This window comes from Panonychus citri, unplaced genomic scaffold (assembly GCF_014898815.1).
Source record: "Panonychus citri isolate SS breed McGregor unplaced genomic scaffold, ASM1489881v1 Contig00049, whole genome shotgun sequence".
NCBI classification, from domain to species: Eukaryota; Metazoa; Arthropoda; class Arachnida; order Trombidiformes; family Tetranychidae; genus Panonychus; species Panonychus citri.
The window spans coordinates 472,680-482,965 of record NW_026515454.1 but is presented as its reverse complement, the minus strand read 5'-3'; the positions used below and the strand labels follow the sequence as shown (position 1 = coordinate 482,965).

The 10,286-nt window shown below is 27.3% G+C and overlaps 1 long non-coding RNA gene across 10 annotated transcripts; it reads left to right on the top strand.

Moving 5' to 3' along the window:
• The first annotated feature begins 2,242 nt into the window (after nucleotides 1-2,242).
• On the top strand, nucleotides 2,243-10,254 carry LOC128385413 (uncharacterized). 10 transcript variants are annotated; one of them, XR_008324721.1, is made up of 9 exons: nucleotides 4,008-4,772; nucleotides 5,329-5,584; nucleotides 6,278-6,503; nucleotides 6,752-6,994; nucleotides 7,105-7,380; nucleotides 7,749-7,765; nucleotides 7,889-7,955; nucleotides 8,110-8,234; nucleotides 9,758-10,254. It is a non-coding gene; the product is annotated as an uncharacterized LOC128385413 (long non-coding RNA). The 10 variants fall into 10 exon arrangements; XR_008324719.1 differs by having other exon boundaries at nucleotides 7,878-7,955; XR_008324717.1 differs by having other exon boundaries at nucleotides 7,738-7,765; nucleotides 7,878-7,955.
• Nucleotides 10,255-10,286: the final 32 nt, after the last annotated feature.

Below are 10,286 nucleotides of genomic sequence, written 5' to 3'. Positions count from 1 at the left end.
ATGATTAGTCAATTAACTGCATCACAATTTTTACCAATCATTACAATTTGTTTAATTGTCTAAATCAAGGTTTCAATTGGCTGGTCAAATGACAACTAAGACAAATGATTAGTTTTAATTGTTGTTGTTGATGCTAATCGTTGATTTGGTTAATCGCGATCATTAATTTGTGTTTATTTTTGTTGTAAAAACTTTTGATCCTTGTTGTTGATAAATTTGATTTACAATTAATCATTTTAACAGTAATGTATTTTTTTTTACAGGTAACAATTAAAATACATCTACTATTTTTCCTTTACATATTAATTGTTGACCTTAAATATAAATAATTTATATTAAAGATCAACAATTTAAAGAGGAAACTAAATTAACTTTTTTGTTTTCTTTAAGGAGATTGAGGTTTGGTTGTAACGATGATTAACTTTCTGATAGTTTAATCATAGTAATTAACTTGTTGTTTATTACAATCAACTGATAGTTAATAATAATAATAATAAAATATTAAGAGAAATTGAAAGTTAATTGTTAAGATTAATTGTCATGAGAAATCTCAATGATTCAGTTTGTTAATTATTACAATAGCAATTATTTATCAACCGTTAAGAAACTTTGATTAACAAGATTTTTCGTTAATTAGTTTCTCATGATTGTCAACAATTAGTAATGAGAAACCATTTGGACAATTAATAAGATCAAAATTCTGTTGGAAAATCGTTCTGAAGAAATTCATCCTGAACTTTTTCAATCGAACACCAATTCGACAAATGTTCAATTCACAATTCGAATGATAATTTTTGCTCTTCCAACAACAATCGCTTAATATATTCAACGGACATTGGACTTAATCGTCAACAAATCAAACTCGAACCAACGAAAAGGTCCAGAATTGTTCTAACATGTAATACAATACGAACACGAATCAATCGAATTGGTTAATTAATTATTCATTGATGATTAAATTGTAAAGTTACCAATGTGTTTTCATAGTATTTAAGAGTTGAATTGATCCATCAACGATCATTTAATTGTTGCTGTTAACAAGCTAACTTTTAATTTCATTTGGAAAAACAAAATTGATCATGAATCTATTGTTAATTGTTATTGTAATGTCTTCATTTCAGTTAATTGTTACCGGAAATGAAGGTAATCCACCCAATGAAAACTGTGAAACCAATGGCCGCGAATGGGGCTGTAAGGATGGCTTTTGTTGGAGCGCGTGTAAAATAATAGGCCTTGGACTCGGCGAATGGTGTTATACAACGAAAGGTCATACGCTCGATTTCAAGTATGTTCCGTGTACAGTTGAAAACTTTCGAACTACATGTTCGACATGTTGGAAATGTGCTGGAACATGTTCGATATTCCGAAAAGATTGGCATCTACCGAAGAAACCAAATTCGACCGAGAAAGTTACTCCCGCTGATTGATCTGATCTTTTTTATTTTCCTTCTCAATTCATTTCGATTCTCAGTAAATCACAATTTCAAACGCTACGATTTCAACGAAATTTGCACACTAAATTGTCCAATATGTTTTAATTCAATTTCTGCTCTGTAATTTATTGATTCCTAACATGACATAAAAATCATTATGTTCACTAATCATGTTTATTTTAATCATCGTCATTAATTATCAACAAAAGTATTAAATTAATCATAAGGTATTAATAAAGAAATGGATTCCCAATCAATGGTAATTCAATAACAGTGAATATTGAACTTGTACTTAATTGAATTCGGTACATAATATATTTGATTGTGGACAGTTAATCATAGATTTTAGCTCTTAATTGTTAGTCACTTTTAGATCTCTAAATTGATTGTTGATTCTTGTGTCAATTTTATCGGTATCATGATGAATTATCTTTGGAATTGAGGATAATCAGGCAACTCCAAGTTCTAGTCACTAATCAGTAATCATTTTCTAATAGCCAATTAGTTTTAATAACGAACTACGAACAATTTAATGTAAACTAAATATCAACAATTACTAATCATACAGACTATTAACTTAAATATTCTCAATTAACTTTGACACAATTTAAATTTGATTAACTCAGCTTGATTTGATTAATTTACTATCTGGACATTTGTCATCATCGAATGTGGTTAACTTAATTATTACCACCAGTTGATTGAAAATATGATTTATATATTATTACTTTGATTGGTTTGTGAAGTTTTTTTAATCAATATGGTTTAATTTAGTTCTTGTTCAGCATTTTTCATTAGTAGATTGGTGCTAACAGTTAATTAGATTATTATTAATTACAGAATTAAAGTGAACAGTTGATAATTATGTTGTCTCACTCGAAAATGAGTCAATGGATTTTATTAATTGTCGTTTGTACTTCATTATTATCCGTAATTGTTGTTTATGGAATGAAAAAAAATTCAACTTCAAATGATGAACAGAATGATAATAAACCCGCTCCGGGATGTGGCCCTGAGTGGGGGTGTTATGAAGGCCATTGTTGGAGCGATTGTGTCGGGTTTGACCTTAAGGTGATCAGAGAATGGTGTTATACTACTAAGGCCAAGCACGGCGATCGTAAGTTTGTCCATGTAAATCTAAAGCCGATTGTGACCCGTGTTGGAAATGCGCTGATACTTGTTCCGTGTTCCCAAAAGGCCCGAAGCATAAAAGAGAGACTTGAACTTTTTTTCGAGTTTCGAATTCATCATTGGATAATTTTTCGATTCTGGAATAAGATCCAAATGAACTGAATTAATTATCAGATCAATTGATTGTCAGTGATTAACAAAATTCAACAGATTTTTTTCCCTGTACAATTTTAATTAATTGAATTAACTAATTATTATATGAGAAAATGATTCGCTTTAATCAAAACTTTCCCTTTTCCTTTTGACCTGAGATTTAATTGTAATGATTAACAACAGAAATTTATGAAACAATTAGATTTAATTGTGTGTGGTAACCTTGATTAAGAAAATAGGTGATAATTAATTAATTATCCAGTAATTAATTGCTCTGTGATTTGGTAAAATGATATCAATCAACATCCGTAATCATTTTTAATTTGCCAGACTAATTTTAATTGCTTTGAAAATTAAGGTTAATTGTTGAATGATTGATTTCAATTGAAGGTCATCATAAGTGATAGTTTTAATTTTAAACTGTCACAATTAAATAAAATGACAATAATTAAGATTAAAGTTTTGTTTTATTAATTTAACAGAATCATCAAAATGATCAGTTAACAATTAACAATTTTTTCATTGATTTAGTTTAATAAAAAGCAAAAGGGTTCGGCAATTAATTAATTGACCTTTCACATCCTTGATTGTTGTCAAATTGATTGCTATCAAATAGTAGCAATTAAATGTTTCTTGATATAATTATTGTTATTATCTATTATGCTTGAGGTTATACAAAACAAAAAATTAGTGTAACAATTAACTAATTGTGAAAATGGTTCTCAATACTTTTACTTTTGATATGTTTTCAGTTTTTTTTGAACAATTTAAAGTTTAACAATTAACTAAATACACAACAAGTTAATTCACTTTTTCTGACGTTTAAAATACACTAATTGTTAAAAATAGTGATTAAATTTTCACAATTTAAAATGAGCAATTAGTTAAAAAAAACGAAACTGTTAAAAGGATTGGTTTTAGTTACACCTAATAATCAACAACCATGCAAACAATTTACTAATTGTAAGTATTAAGAATATGATTAAAATATCAAATCATCACAATTTTCATGATTAACTTTCAGATTGGATTGATTTCTGAATACATATTAATTGTTTACTCAGTGTTGTTGGTTGATTTGTCAATTTGTTGTTCACTTAATTAACTTACAATCAACTAATAGATTGAAATTTCAAATTGTTAAAAATAAAAGTTGATTGTTATAAATTGTTTTTCATTAGAAAGAGAGTTGATATAAATAATTAAATTTCCCTCTTTATCCTTAATTGTTTGTGATGAAAAAAAAAAGATTCACATAAATTAGATGATCTATTATTATGATTGTTGTTGTTGTTGTTGATTTGATTTAGTTGATTGTTGTTGGTTAATTCAATGTTAACACGATAATTTGATTCTGATAAGTCTGGGTCATTTTGTTATTGATTGTTTGATATGTATTAATATCAACGTGATGATTAAGATGAAAATTAAATAGTTGACTGATCTAGAAAACAGTTATTATACTTAATACTTTCAATAAATTAATCACAATCAATTTGATGGAAATCTAATCAAACTGTAATCATGATGATCTGTCAATGATTTATTATTGGCAGTTGATCATTTGAAAGACACAAAGGTAACTATCAACAGTTAATTACGAGATTAAAGAATTAAATGAAATGAACAATTTTTCTAAATTCTCAACTATAATCAATCAGATTGAAGAATATCAAAAAAAAGAGAGTAAATAGAAAACCAATTAAATGTTAATTAAATAGAGAAAATTTAATTAATAGAAATCAAATTATTCACTTGACCTCATTTCTTTTCGTTGTCACCAGTTGGTGTTAGTTGTTAATTGATTTTCTCTCAATGGTTTTGAATTTGTTGTTTATTAATCTTCATCATCTTGTTGATTATTGTTAATTGTTTGAAAATTACCTCACGAAATGTTACTTAAATTGATCTTCAGGTGAATTTAATGAGACGAAGTATAAATTTAACAATAAACTTGGACTTGACATTAGACTTGTGTGTGTGTGTTACACTAAATGGATCATCATCATCATGAAATGTAATCAACATCAATAGTTAAAATTTTAAGTAAACAAGGTAAGGTTAAGTTTTTTTTTCTGTTGATCATCAACATCACAATAGACAAGACAATTAACTAACTACTAACAATAAGAATAGAAACATTGTCATTAACTTAAAAAAAAAGAGGGTGAATTCATTGGAATGACACATTATTTGTGTGTCTTTCTATTTCCATTTGAACATCTCTTTGTGTTGAATATTTGTTGGTACATTAAAGGTAAAAGAGAAAAATTAATCTCACAATTAATTGTAAATGATTAAAGATTATGTTTACAGTTAATTGTGATTAACTTTCTCTTTACCTTCTTACCCTCAGGTTGTTAATTAATTTACTTTACTATTTCTGTTGTTTCTTCTTTTCTACAAATTCTATTCTTTTCTATCCGCCATCTTGTCTTTACCCTTTTTTCCCTCCAAATCCTATTTATTATCGCTTTTTGATTAATCATTACAAACGATTCATTTTAACTTTTAATTGTATTTGTAGCAATTATTGTTGTTGATGAAAACGTGATAATAGTTAATTAATTGAATTAACCTCATCTCTCTCTCTCTCTCTTAATTTCTTCAGATTTTGATTGTAACGTTTCAAGTTAAACACTCAAAGGGTTATGAACATTGTCTTCTTCTGGTTCCCATCACTTGGCTAACGTATTTAAATTGATGATTTACAATTAATTTGATCATTTACAACAACAATTACTACTTGATAATTTAATATTTATACAACAAAAATGAATTATCTGCTAATTCAAAGTTAATTTAGATTGTGTGTAATTATATTGAATTATTTGTTTGCTGTTTACCATTCAAATCATTCATAAAGGGTTAGTTATACAATCATTCAATTACATTGAGTAGTTTAATTAATTATTACAAGTTAATTTGATTTATACATTAGATTTTGTAAAAGTGAATTTATATTCTTAATCATTGTTACAAGTTTCCACTTGATTACGATTAATTATTCTAATCATTTACAATTTTAAATGAAAAAATTATGCAACATCGTTTAAGGTCATTGGTGATAATCATGTTGATAATAATTAATTGTGATTATCATTTACTGTTGGTCCTTCTGATTACAATTAACTAACCTATTGACCATTGCTAATCAATTATTTTTTCCTATTCTTGACCTCAACTTCCGCTATTAATTTTTTAAAACAAACAATAAGTAACAATAATTAGGTTAACTAAATTATTCTCAGATACTGATTAGATTGTTGTGATACTTAATTTACTGACCATCGTCTTAATTGTTGTTGTGTTTATATCCAGTAGATTTCCTGTTTCTCTTATTAATTGCAAACTGATACTCATGCTAATTAACTTTTTCCTTTAACTTAATTAGCTTGACAATGAAAAGAAACACTTTTCCCTTCGGTCAATTGTTAAATTGCCATTTAATTGTGGAAAAATGGTCAAGCCTCTATTATTATAATTTCTCACAATTTATCCCAACTAACTAAATTTTATTTTTCTCTTTGCTTTCTCTTTTTACTTTAATTGTTGTTTAGATTGTAATACTTTGGTTATCGATGATTAATGGAGTGATGATTGTGATGAAAATTGAACAATAAACTACAACAATCAAGTAAACAATCAAGGATGGAATCAGTGAGAGGAAATTCAGACCAAACAAGATGAAGGCGAAAGAAAAAAAAAACTAAATCAACATAACGATTGGATAACAATTTATAAATAGTCCAATCACCAACTCTTATATTTAATACAAACACTTAGGTAATTTTCGTGTATTGTATTCATATCATAACAATTAAGATATTAATATGATTAACTCAATAGTAATGTTAGATTAACACTCTCTCAGACAGTTAAACTAATACACACACAATAGGAACTGATTTATGATTTAACTGTTTAACTCTTTTTCTCTATTCTCTTAATTGTTGTTGATTATTCTGAGAAAATCTCTTCTTCTAATCTAATCTATTGTTAATCATCGTTTTTGTTTTGTTTCTTTTCTTCAGGTTTACCTGGATTTTTGTTCATCAATTCAGACAATCAACGTTTTCCAAACAAATCAACTATTCCTTTAATCATCTCATTATTATTAGATTAACATTTATAACCATTTCTCGCAATCATTTACAATTTATGGTCAATTTTGTTTTTCTTGCAATTAGTTAATAATGAGAAGTTAAATTAGCTTGTTTGATCTCAATTGGAAATTGGATCAAACAATTGTAAATGTATCGATATCAATACTAAATGTAAGTAATTGTAACTTTTAATTATCATTTAATATCAACTGATACACATAATTAAATGACTAAATCATGTTATGTTTTTTTCTTTCCTTTTTTTTATATGGACTTGAAAGACTGAAAGTTAATCTACAATTTTTGGGCATTTGATTAATTCTGATGATGACATTAAATTTAACGATAATGATAATGGTGATGATGATGATTGTGGCGTTGATGATACTTCCAATTGCGATTTGGAAAATTAAGATAATCAAATCTCTACAATTACTTAATAAGAGATCGTAGATGAACTTAATTCAGTTCAAAATCTGCAGTTAACTGAGTTGTTGTTTCCTTCATCTCTGCAAGTGACCATCATTACGATTTTAAATTGCTTTAATTTAGATCAGGTAATTGTTACGATTAATTAGCATCAATATTTCAATCTTTAAACTTCCCAATTATTGACCATTTAATCAGGAAATGATTAGTTCTCAATTAAATTTTATATAATTCATTAAGATTGAGAGAAATGATCAGCAATAAATGTTAACAAATTGTGAACAGTTATTGATAATTTGAGTTAATTAAATGGTTTCATGTTGAAATACTGTGTCAAAGATTGTGAATTAATCAGTTGGAGTTGAAAGATACATCAGATTAAATTGTATTCAGTTAACAGCAATTTAATCATAATCAGCTTTTAATAATTTTCCATCTCTTTTTGTTGATTATTATCTCTCTCTCTCTCTGCCTTGATCATTGAGCCTTTTGCAAGTGAATTAAAATCAACAGGTAAGTAAATCCATTTTGAAAGATTGACTGAGCACAATAATGATGATTAACTTGATGAGATAATAGATGATAATTGAATGATATTTGAACATAACAGTTAATAGACCATTAGTTAAATTGTAGATTTCCGGGCAATGAGAATTAAATTGGACAACTGAGTATCTGAAATAAGACAAAAATAATACGATAGGTAAGTAAATAATTACCGAATCAAAATTAATATCAACTCACCATCTAATGGGAAACAATCATCATCATCCTAACAATTAACCAACATAATCAGTAATCTATTGTGAAATTATCTTAGTCACCAACTAAAAGATACAATGATTAACTTCCTACAGGAATCTTTTTGCCTCAAGCCTGAAATTGTCTCTCTCATAAAGTTCTGGTCAGTTAGATCAGAATGAGATGAATGGATGATGATAATCAATGGAAAACTCAAAGATATGAAAAAACAAAACAAAAGGTAAGAAAAAGCAATGAAGTTGATGATGAGAGAGAGAGAGAGATGAGGATTCTGATGATAATGGATTCTCATTAAAATCAACTTGATAATTCACGACTTAACGATCCAATTGTATGAATCTCTCCCCTTTACCTTAATCTCATCTTGACCTTTACAATCAGACTAATCACAATATAACAACAAGGAAGAAAATTAAAAAAAAAGAGTAATACAAATCAATCGATAGGACCATTTACCTTTATCGGGAAAATGGTTATCCAATCAAGTGAATGAAATGAGAAAAAAAACAGAAATTCTTTTAATTTAACACTTTGATTACTCTTGAAGGAAGAAAACAATTGATCAACAAATTTAGATAAAACGAATAGAATTTAGGTTTGAAATGGAATAAAAAAAAAGAAAATTAAATTAACAATCAAAAGGGATAACCTAATTTAAGAAATTCAACCAACAATCAACAAATTTGCGGTGGAAACAATTGCTGGTTAATCAGGAATAGCTCCAGGCCACAAGAACTATGGAAAGATACTTTAGAACTTTTTAGAACTTTTATTTAGTTGGATAAAAGTTTCACGAATTTTGGTCATATTTTGGTCATTTGTTGTTCTCGACATTCATGGAGATTGACCCAACTCGAAGTGAGAGAAAAAATCTATGACCATTTTTCGAGATATATTGTCGAAAAAATTGATAATTCGATGGCAATTTTGGTCGAACTCGAAATTTTAGAAAAGTTCTAATTCGACAAAACAGAATACAGATTAAATGTTCTCTATCATAATATGATATTAAGTTTCTTTCGAACAATTTTCAGTGATTAGTATTCTTTTTCTATTTTAATTTGTTATTGGTTAATCAACATGTTTACTTTTCTGTTAATTGTTCATCTAAATGGGAATTTAATCAACTGATTATAATCTTATTCTTAATTCTATTATATGTATTTCAGTTTCTATTTATTTATAGTAAAAGTGTTTTCTCTTCTTCTTTCCTATCAAATCCTTCATGGTTCCTCTTCTTGTTATAAATACGATTTTCACTTGATAATGTAACTCAATTATCTAACTCACTGTTTCTCATTAACTAACAATTATATTTAACTTATCATCATCATCTTAAATCAACATCATCTCTAATATGTTGTTGTTGTTGTCTTCGTATATCAACTAACAATCTTGTCTTCGAGAAAGTTTTACTTTTGAAGCGAAAATATCAGTTAAACTATTTTCCTTTCTGTAGTAAATATCAATAAGAAAATATTATGAAAGCCTAAACTTTACTTGATTAGCCCTCGGGCTTTTCAGGCTTCGATTGGATTTGCAAAAGAAAAGGCATCGAATCAACTGATTAGCCTTCCATCATCTTTATAATTGGCTTCTTCCTCTTGGAACAATTTTTTTTCACCATCATCAGTTAATCGTCATCATCATCATCATCATCGTTCTCACCTTGTCTTCTTGTCTCTTTCCCTCTCACAAACTCTAAAATTACCTGATATTAATCAGTGTTTGTTCATTGACCAGGTAAACAAAAATGGACTAATTGTTTCATATCATCTTCCTTATTGACACACGATTTAATTGACAGCCGATGGTCCAACCAATCAAATGAATATCGATGGTTCGAGAATTGTTTTTCGATGATAAAATGAAAATTTTCGTTGAAACGATTGGAAATCGGGAAATGGAAAGACAATTGATTTAACTCTCATTCCATATTAACCAAATCAATAATTTCTGGTAAACAATTAGTAGGGAATTTTATAATTTATGCTAATTTGTTTTCATTTAGTAACAACATGCTACTTACATTTAGATGTATTTATAATTATAATACATAATTTATTGTAATTTATTAATTCTTGTTACTTTTTTAAAATAGAATAAGAAATTAATAGTAACAATTAATTTGTTTGAATTGCGAAAATTGATCAACAGTTTGTTGGTGCATCTAATCATCATCATCATCATCATTATTTGAATATTGTTATTGATTAACTATTAAAGTTACACCTTCTTTTCATCATCATCATCATCATCATCTTGATTATTA